Source organism: Tenrec ecaudatus, chromosome 4 (assembly GCF_050624435.1).
Source record: "Tenrec ecaudatus isolate mTenEca1 chromosome 4, mTenEca1.hap1, whole genome shotgun sequence".
NCBI lineage: Eukaryota > Metazoa > Chordata > Mammalia > Afrosoricida > Tenrecidae > Tenrec > Tenrec ecaudatus.
This window is the reverse complement of record NC_134533.1, coordinates 140,539,896-140,551,366: the sequence shown is the minus strand read 5'-3', so window position 1 is coordinate 140,551,366 and position 11,471 is coordinate 140,539,896.

Sequence of the window (11,471 nt, the reverse complement as noted above, 5' to 3'; positions counted from 1 at the left end):
ACTCACTGAGGACAGAGCTTGGCTGATTATGATGGAGATGGAAATGGCTGATGTTTACAAATGCTTACTGTGTGCCAGGTGCGATGATGGCACGGTTTTAGGTGTTGCTTCATTTATTCCTTCCCACAATCCTCTGAAATGGCAACTAACACTAGTTTACAGATAAGGATTTAAGAAAAATGCCCAAGGTCATCCATCTGGCTAATGGTCGAGACAGGACCTGAATCCAGGTACTCATGCTGATGTGATGTGATGTATGATATGATCACAGCCTATAAAAAATCCTGAAGTTAGTCACCTATTTAAATATTAACCCAGACCCTACATCCGCTAATATCTGTCTGATACTGTGCTTCCTTCGTTCAGCTCACATGACCACAGAGAGGGCCGGTTTAGGGAGACTGTCCCCAGAGTGGCAACATGGTGGCCTGAAGCTTTGGACTTACATGCTCGGAATTCCAGTGCCTAAGAAAAGGGAGATGTGGACTTCCTCTTCTGCAAACTGCAAACTAGTTTTTGTCTTCAGTTTGTAAGTTTCAAGGAGAAAACGTATAAACATGGAAGAAATACATATTTTGAAAATGTATGGGAAGGTATTAAAAAGTTACTAAGTCAATGAGGATTCTAGAGAAATGGGAAGTCCAGAAAAATGAACCAGATATTTGGCACTGTTTCTCTCTTAGAGGTGTCTGCCAGTTTGAAAGACTGAATATGGCTTGAGAAGATAAGGTTTTTAGTCAGACTCACGAGAATTATTTTGGGAGGCAAAAATGCAACCTCAGAACTATACAACTGTCTTTTCCATACTTGTTTCTATTTATGCCATATTCCACATTTTAAAAAATGTGTAACATGTTGAATGAATCGTTAAAATATGCATATAAAAAATGTAAGCTCAGGGCCCACCAAGGGGTAGATGGCTTCTCGACATTCAAGACTTTCAGTGAGACCCCAGATATGAGCCATAAGAAGAAGAGTACAATGACAATAGGCTCTACTTCATGCAGGGGAGTCATTTGACTAGAGCGAGCAATCTGAGCTCTTTTTCTTGTTTAGAGAGAAATAAAATTACCCAATGCCTCAAAGTATTTACTAAGTTCGTTATACAAAATATCAGACAAAAATAAACAAAGATAAAGTGATTGAAGATCAGAATTTTAAAAATGACAACACAAAATATGGGTGGGTTAGCTGGTTATTGTAGACCTCACACTATGTTTAGTCTTTGAAGATAAAGGGAAAGATGAATAATTAGAGCATACAACTTAAGACTATATATTAAAAAAATAAATGGAAACTCTCAGAGTGAAAAATATAACAAATTAATAAAGAATTCAGTAGTAGGATTTATTATCAGAGTAAATTAATTAAAGAGAGAAAATTAGTGAAGTATAAACTATCTTAGAAGAAGAAAGCCAGAATGAAGCACAGAGAGACCAAAGGAAGAGGGAAAAAATTAAGAACATAAAATATCTTGTAGGATATGGTGGAAGAAATGAACAGGTGAGAGGGCCTCGAAAATTCTGTGGGAAACTCCCAATATTTTCCTATTCCATATTTTTCATGAACCTTTGGAAGCCCCTTCACATATGCGACTATAATCCAAAAGTGAAAAGAAAGAGATAAATGGAAGACACATTATATACAGTTATTATGAGTGAGAACTTTTGAAAGTGATAAAACATAACAAATCAAAAATTTGGGAAATTTCACCAGCCTTAAGCAAAATAAACCCAAAGAAAGCGATCTTACCTGCATCACAGAAACCGATGGGAACCACCTACGTTAAACACCCCCAGTTGGTAGACTGAAGCAAAATGCTGACTTATCAGCAGACACGATCAAAGACAGAATGGCAGCTTTAAAATACTAAAAGAAAATAAATGACAATCTAGAATTCTATACCCTAATAAACTATCCTCAAGAACAAGGATGGAGATAGGATACTTTAAGACAAACTGCTAAATGAATTAAACACTATTATATGTGATACTAAGGTGTTGTTTTGTTTGTTTGCTTATTTTGTTTTTAATCAATTTGTCTGTGCTAGGATTCTCAGTGGTTTGTCAGTTAAAAGCAAGTCATCCCCCATGATGTGATTTAACACGATGTAATCACTTCCATAATGGGACCTTCTATTAGCAGCCAAACCGCTGTAAGAAGATTAGGGTGGGATGCCACCCCCTTACTCAGAACACAGCCTTGATGTCATCAGTTTAAAGGAAGCTCACCACGGGGATTGACTGCTCCCAATATCACTGATGGTGTGGAAAATCTTGTTTGCTTTTCTTTTTCTTTCTTTTTTTTTTTTAAAAAAATTAAATACTTTTATTGGAGGCTGTTACATCTCCCTTCACAATCCATATATTCATCCACCGTGTCAGGCACATTGCACATATGCCGCCATGATCATTTCAAACGCATTCGCTTCCCACTTGAGCCCCTGATAGCAGCTCCACATTTCCTCCCCCGCCCTCCCTCCCCTCCCCACCCTCCCTCATGAACCCTTGATAAGTAATAGATAATTATTTTCATATCTTATACTGTCCTCTGTCACTCCTTACCCACTTTTTCATTGTTTGTCCCCCTGGGAAAGGGTTATAGATTGATCCTTGTGATCGATTCTCTCTCCCCACCCTCCTCTAATCCTCCTGGTATCTCCTCTCTCATTGTTGGCCCTGAGGGGTTTATCTATCCTGGATTCCCTGTGTTTCGGGCTCTTATCTATAGCAGTGTGTGTTCCAGTCCAATCCGATTTGTAAGGTAGAACTTTTGCTTTTCAATGGAGCTAGGTCCTATATCTGGTTCACTGACCACAGGTTCTTTGTACTTGAGCCAATGGCCTGCCTTACTGTCTGCCAGTCCTGGGAGCTGTCAGTGACCTGCCATCTGTCCCACTGGCCTTGGATGCATTTGCATCTGCAGCCACTAGCCTGTGGTCTTTCAAATGATCTTGGATTAATCAGTCACTGCAGTTACATGATTTAGAGAAGCCTCCATCTGACATCTGACCCATGCACTTGAAACCTGTCTAGACATGGTTTCAAGTGGACTTACCTGCTAGTTCAAATGGGCGAGGCCTTTTTATTTACACAGACACACACACACTCATGTAAACTTCACTAGCTTTTCTTCTCTAGAGGATCCACAGCCTATGACAAATGGCATACACTCAATACTGAAGGAGGTTCTCTTCAGTCAGAAGGAAATTACCTGAATGAAAGCATGATGATGACGGATGGATAAAGTGCAATGGGAAGAGTAAAATTTTAGAACATATCCTAGCAGGCCCAACCCTCACACAAATAGCAATTCTAAACTTGGGGACACAATCAATCAAACAAGATGTATAGATATAGGTATAGATGATATGTATACACAAACCCAATCACTTGAAGGTATGGAGCGGTGAATGAAAGTAGAGAGAGGCTGGAGATGTGAAACATGGAAGACGGGGTTAGTGCGGGACTCAGCTAAAAATAAAAGGATAAACTGATATTCGCATGGCTTTAGGGCAGTTTTCAGTTTGATTCCAAATAAGTTAATTTTCTATTCAAACAAACAAACAACCCCCCCCCAATATTCTTCAGAGGTATATAATCGAACGTAGAATCTCCACTCTATATCATTTACAATGCCTAGGTTATTACTCCAAGTTACTCAACATAAGAAGAAGTAGGCAATGTGCCTCAGTCTCAATGGGAAAGACTAATGACCGAGGCCAGTCCTGAGATAATGTAGATGTTTGAATTAGCAGATAAGAATTTCAAAACTGTTCTTATTACTAGGCTCTAAGGAGCAAGTGAAAATATGCTTTTAATGAATAAAGAGACAGGACAATCTCAGAGAAATGAAAACTAGAAAAATGGAAATTTTAGAATAAAAAAAGACAAAAACAAAATATCTGATCTTAAAAATTCACTGGATAGACTGAACAGCAGAATAGAGTTGACAGAAGAAAACAATGAACTTGAAGATAGATCAATAACAATTATACGATGAAGAAAATTATTCATTCAGAACTAGGTCAATACTGATTTATTATAAATCATCCTACATTATTGACTTAAATATGTAGAATTAAAATCTAAGACAACAATAGCACAAAAATGGGAGGATATGAATCAATATTCTGAGTTCCTTATATTGTTTAGCAGTTAAAGAAATTAATCAATATTAGACTTAAATAAGTCAAGAATGCATGTTGGAATATCTGCGATAGCAATGGAAGAGAAATAATTGAATAACTGTCCATTGAGATGACTCTCTTTGACTTAAACAATACCTGAGCCAATACTTGTGGTGGGAAAGGTGAGCTAGGCTAAGCTCTCTAAGTCACATGCATACTTTGGAAGAAAAGTGAACCCACTTGGTCTGTATGGCCGATTGTGAAAGTGGCTCCATGGTGTTACCCCTGTCTCTCTCCACATCCTGTGCTATACAGCATCCCCCTACTATCACGTTGGACTTGTCCACTGTGGCTTGCTCTGACCAATAGAGAGAAGGCAGAGATGATGCGGCATCGTTTCCAAGCCTCCAACGTAAGCGATATGCATGTTTTTGCCTGTCCTTTTGCTCCTGTGCAACCAGCATGAGGACATATCTAGGTTAACTTGGTAACAGATACATGAAACAGAGGCAAATCACCCTGTTGGGTCCCAGAGGGTGGCTTAGGTCGGCTGTCATCTGGGCACAGAAGGGGAGGCAGTCTAGTCAAGTTCAACCCATAGACATGATCAATGGGTACTTATCGCTGTGAAGGTTGTGTGATTGTTATGCTATATTACTATAGCGAAACCTAACAGATACAGATTGATGATGTTTACCTAAAACGTGTGTGTGTGTGTGTGTGTGTGTGTGTGTGTGTGTGAGAGCGAGAGGGGGTTAAAGTTACAACAAAAGGGTCACTGAATGCATGCATCAAAATGAACAGATAACCATTTAATTGTGCATTAGGAACTGGCCTCTCTCATCTTTAGATTTTTCATTTTACATGCAGATCCCGAAGAGGACAATGCTTAAATCAAAAGAATGAATCCACGAGGATGTCATTTTAGGTGTTGCTGGAGGGAAAATAGCTCAGGCTCCCTGAAAGCCAGAACGGGTGTGTGGCCAGACCAGAGTTCTTCCAGGGCGCCTAATAGCACCATTTAGTGGGACTTAAAATGAATAGTGAATGTGCTTTCAGAAGAAGGGCAATAAATTGTCTGAAAAACATTTTTTTAATCTCCTTCCTCCTAAGGAGTCTCTCCTCTTAATGGTCTTGTCAATCGCGTCTCTTATGGGAGACATACAGTAAGTGGTGTTTCTATGGACACTGGTTGCTGATTGCATCCCCAAGAGCTAGATTCTGAGAGCTAGCTGGGATTAACAAAAGTGATGTAATTACAATCCAGGGGACACGCTCCTGTTTGAGTTGTGCAAATGAGGTCTATTTCTGTTGTCCTTTACCCTTTATTTATTTCTGGATTATATACTGCATACCTCTGGGGACATGGGATAAAACTGTAGCAAGAGAAATGTGTGCATACAATCAGGAAGATTAGTGTGCGCAGTGTGCGTGTGTGTGTGTGTGTGAAAGAGAAAGAGAGAGAGAGAGAGAGAGAGAGAGAGCTGTTAGACCGGGGGAAAGGATTTTACAGAACATTGTGTTTCTATGCCCCCTGAGATTCATGAGAACAGATTCAGGCATTGGCTGACCGGGAAGTCAGGAGGCTGGTGGATCTCCTCTTTTCTGGATGCAGAAACAGAAAGTTCAAAGAAGCTTGATCCTAAAATCTAACTGCCTGCTGGTTCCTTTTCCTGACCCCCATTATGCCCATCTCCCTTAGGTGCTGGGATGACTCTTTCTGACCCACCCACCTGCTCCCTAGTCAAGGATTTCCTCCTTTCCCCTGTCTTGTTTTGAGTCAAGGGTCGCACCACTGTCGAATAGCGTGGGCTTTAGGCTTTAGACTCAGGCCTGTAAACACACTCCCACGTAGACTGGATGAGGACTTCACCACAGGCCGGGCATCAGACAGAGCATATGGGACAGAGTAGCATCCTCCCCTCATCCTAACACGAGAGACTAAAATAGACCAACAAATAAACATATAGGCAATGTGCAGTCAGGTAGGGAAGATGGTAGAAAGCAGAGCAAAGCGTTTAAAAATAGCTGAGGTGGAAAAGTGCAATAGAGATAAGGTGGTCAGGCGGGTCTTTCTGAGGAGGTAAGGTTTGGGTAGAGTCCCAAGTGAAATGATGCAGAAAGCTATGTGAAATGACTGGAGAGGGGAAGAGAGGTGATTGCCAAGGTCCTCCAGCTGATGTCCTGGGAGTGGTTATGAAGCAGCAAGGAAGTCAATATGGCTGAGCGGAAAGAGCCAGATGGAGAGCTGGATCAGAGACGGGACTGAAAAGTTCACAACAGCTAGGCCATATGGGTGCTTAAAGGACATGGTAAGCATTTTGGCTTGCATCCTGAATGTTGCAGGACTGAGCCAGGCTTGGAGGGTTTTGAGAGAGGATGCTGTAAGCTAGTTCAGGGTCCCTCTGGTTATATGGAATTGATTGCAGGGGGCATGGGTGGGAGCAGGTAGGCTGATGCAGAGATTATGATGCCAGCCCGCGTGAGAGAAGATGTTGACTTGAACCAAGGTGGTAATAAGTCAAGGGGTGACTCATCTTGACACTGCATCTGAATTGTGGCACTCTTTCATAGAAACTGTGATCTTGGGCAAATTGTTCCACTTCCCCGAGCTTCTCTTGATTCTTCTGAAAATGTAAGGATGAGGAAACATTCTCTGCGATTTCTTGGTGTATTGTTGAGTCCTCAATAACTTAGTGACCTCCATGGCCCATGGTTTCCTTTCTTGAATTATCTCCCCTTCCACAGCAGGAACACCTCAAGGCAGTATTTTAGCTTGAAGTACAGGGACTGGAGTTAGACTTGTTCATCCATTTCATGACAAGAGACCACAACCAAAAGAAAGACTTTACCAGTGGCCCATGCCCGCTCTCCCTCCTGTTTTATTTATTTCTTGATTTCCCCCTTCCCTACTTCCATTGTCCACTCCCTTCCACTGCAGGGGGCTTTAGGTGTATCCTTTTGCAGCTGGCATACTATCATTCTGTGTATAGTTTTAATTTTTTATGTAGATAATGTAGTTTTAAATGTTTATTTAGATAATGTTTTAAATTGTTAGTTTACTGAGCTCATATTTTCCAGTTCTATCCTTGGTGGCATGTTCATATTTGGTTCACTGTTTTCCACTGCTCACTAGTCCCTTGGTGGCATGTTCATATTTGGTTCACTGTTTTCCACTGCTCACTAGTCCGTGCCGCAGGGCTGCACGTCGCCACTCTACCAGAGAAGAGTACCAGATTGCCTTCATCTCCCCGCAACCTGCAACAATGAACCGTCTGTATGTTTGTGCCTTTTGCGTCTGCGTGAGAATATTCCATATCAGGAGCAGTGTCTCTGTGTCATAGTATGCATGGATATGCCTGATTGGACTAACCACCAGCCTGCTGTCCCAGAAGACAGCTTCACCCCCACTGATAGCATATGGGAATTTCCATATCCTCATGTTCTGATCAGCACTTGGCTTGATCCAGTTTCCCAAATTTGCCAGTCTGATAAGTGTAAAGAGATCGTTTCTTATTAGGCAATTAACATTTGTATTACTAATGAGTTTGAGCATCTCGTCACATGCTTATTAGTCTTTTGGAACCCCTTTTCTCTAAATTGCTTAATCATATCCTTTGAGCATTTTAAATTTGACATTACTATTTACCTTTTGATTTGTCATGTATTCTAAATAATAAAATTGTCAATATTAAATGCAGCAAATATGTTCTCTCACTCTACTATCCATTATGATCTATTTTTCAAAAAAGAAATGTCTTCTATTGACACCAAAAAAGCTTTCGTTTTTCTGAGCTCAATTTCGCCTACTTTTCTGCCATGTGGTTTTTACTTGAGATATTGTTTAGAAGCTGGTTTAATACCTCTCTGCCCCAGATTTTCCCCCCACATTTTAGTCTATACATTTTGGATATTTATCTGACACATTTAGATCTTTAATCTATCTGAAATCCTGCTTTTAAAATGGTATTACCTGCAGTCCAAGCTGTATTTTTCTAACACTGTCTATTAAACGCTATTTTTTAAACGGGTAATGTTGCACAGATAAGACTCACTATTTTCTTCTATTGGCTTACATTCTGCGTGTAGATGAATACCAGATTATTTTTATTTCTACAGCATTCCTAAGAGTATATTTCATTACCTGGTAAATGGAATGCTAGACACAGTGGCTGCCACAACATCAGAACCATGTGCAGGATGCCTCGGGACCGGCGGAGTTTTGTTACATTGTCCCTGGGGTCGCTGTGATCCAGAGCCGACTGGACAACACCTAACAACACAATAACTCTGCTCTTGAGAGATGGTTTCAGTTAAGTGTGGACTGTGAATCTATGTTTAGATTATTTAGGTATAATTTCGTATATCAGAAATTAAATATAATTTTCTAAATTCATTAAGCCGCATGTTATGTTCCACTTTTCTCCGTGAAAGTGATATCTCTATTTTCATTATTTCAAAATTAAGTTTGACAATTAAACAAGACTGCCTCAAAATATAGACTGATGTCAATAACCCTCACCCTTCCCCCAAGCCCACCACCACAATTATAACTGACTGATATGAACGCACTTCTGGATTTTCTATTCTGTCAACACTGAGTCCGTGGGTTGTATTTATGTCAATAACACACTCTTTTAAGGACTATAACTTAATATTCAGTCTTGAAATCACATAGTCTACATCTTCTAAATTAGGTCTCTTTCAAAAATTGCTTTTCTAAAATTTAAAATCACCTTTACATTTTATTTTTTAAAGCCTCTGTAGATTAAAATTTTTGTAACTAATTTTAAAAGTCATTTTTATTGGGGGCTCTTACATCTCTTATCACAATCCATCCATCCATCCATTCATTGTGTCAAGCACATTTGTACATATGTTGCCATCATCATTTTCAAAACATTTTCTTTCTACTTGAGCCCTTAACATCAGCTCCTCATTTTTCTCTTCCCAACTCTTCTTCCCTCATAAACCCTTGATAATTTCTAAATATCGCCCCCACCATGTCTTACACTGTTGTCTCTCTACACCCACTTTTCTGTTGTCCATTCCTCTAGGAAGAGGTTATATGTAGATCATTGTGATCAGTTCCCCTTCCTCCCCCCACTTTCCACTTACCATTGGTCCTGAGGGGGTTATCTGTCCTGGATTCTCTGTGTTGCAAGCTCTTACCTGTAGCAGTGTACATGCTCTGGTCTAGTCAGATTTTTAAGGTAGAATTAAGGTCATGATAGTGGGAGGGGGGCACATTAAAGAACTAGAGGAAAGTTGTATGTTTCATCGGTGTTGTACTGCACCCGGACTGCCTCATCTCTTCCTTATGACCCTTCTGTAGGGGAATGAACAATTGTCTACAGGCTTTGGGTTTCCACTTCATGTTCCCCCACCCTCATTCACATTGATATGATTTTTTGGTCTGGGTCTTTGATGGCTGATGGCTGATTCCATCAATACCTCATGATTACACAGGCTGTTGTGCTTCTTCCATGTGGGCGTTGTTGCTTCTCAGCTAGAAGGCCACTTGTATATCATCAAGCCTTTAAGATCCCAGATGCTATATTTTTTGATAGCCTGGCACCATCAGCTTTGTTCACCATATTTGCTTATGCACACATTTTGTCTTCAGTGATTGTGTCAGGAAGGGAAGCATCATAGAAAGTCGGATTATTAGAACAAAGTATTCTAATAAACTTAACATATAAATATAAATACATATAACATAACATATAAATATAAGTACATAGATCTATTTCCCTATCATTATATATAAATATATTAGCATACGTACATCCCTGTATTTGTAACTAATTTTTACAGAAAGTTTAAAAAGCAAGTCAGTTTTTAATTCAACAACTCAAACATTTTGTTTCAATTTACTGTTTTCAAATGATTCATGGAACACAATGCAACACAATACAAAAGGCCAGTCTTATTGGTGGAAACGGAGACTATGGCCCCTACTCATCCTATAGGGCTGGAAATGAACTCACCCCAGGGTTTAACTTTGAGTCAAACGATAGACAGGTATATAAGGGGAACATAACGCCAGTAAGATAGGCCTCCTTGGATTTTGATTGGGATTGCATTACTTGTAAAGGTTGATTTAGGGAGAACAGGGATCTATTAACCTTGAACCTCCTATTTACAACCGTGTGGGGTCACTTTCCATTTACTCACGCCTTCCTTATTTTTCCCCAGAATTGTTTGATACTTTTTAGGATGGAGGTCCTATATATTTCTTACAGGATTGATCATGCTCTTTGATCTTCTTAACACTATTATAAATGTTTAACATTTTATTTCTCCTCAAATTTCTCATGGCTAGTACACCAAAGTATAAGTGATTTTCTGTCAGGGGAAGCCAGCCCCTACCACATCATTATGGGTCTGGTAGGCAAAATTGTACAGCGATAATAAGTAAAGATCATAGTAAAGTTATAGAGATCATGAGAGATAGAAGTGAAGTATTGAAATAAATGGAGTTAGACACATTTCATAGTAGCATGCTCACCTCTGCCCCGCTAGATGGTCCACGTGGAGGGAGAGAGAGATTTGATGCTAGCCCAGGCTTTTTATATTCTCTGGGGACGTGCAAGCCCCCTAATTACAGATGAGGACATACGTCACTGGAAGGGGCTGTCCTATGGGTAATACGGTAATGAGAGGGAGGTGGTCTAGGGATATACACGCAATAGGAAGGGGAGGGATTGGGTTATACATGTGACAAGATGGGCAGATCCTAGGTTCAGGATGGTGGCTTAACTTTGACCTATTCCCTAGATCTCCATAGGAACCATTATCAGTAGGGTGTAAACCCCACCTACTGGAACCAAATAGATGGCTGCAGGCATCCATTGTCTTTAACAGCAGGGCGTGGGGCCTACTGCAGTCCAACAAATTGGAGGATGGCTGTGGGTGGCTGACCTCCCTCCACAATGTTCTAATATTGATTTTATATCTTTCAACCATATTAAAGTCATTTCCTAAATTCAGGGGATTCTGTACAAAATTATGAGTGAATCTTCCATAATAAATTTCATCCACTGTGAATAAAGAAAATTTTTTTATCTTTTCCTGTTTTTATTGCCTTGCAACTATTTAATGCTTTATTCTGCTGAGTAGGATTTCCAATACAATATTGCATAGAAGTAGTGGGAAAGAAGACATTTTTGAATTATTCTCAATCTTAGGGGGAAGTGTTTGATGTTCAGTTCAGATTTTTTATTTTTTACATTTTATTAGGGGCTCATACAACTCTTATAACAATCCATACATATACATACATCAATTGTATAAAGCACATCCGTACATTCTTATCCCTGATCATTTTCAAAGCATTTGC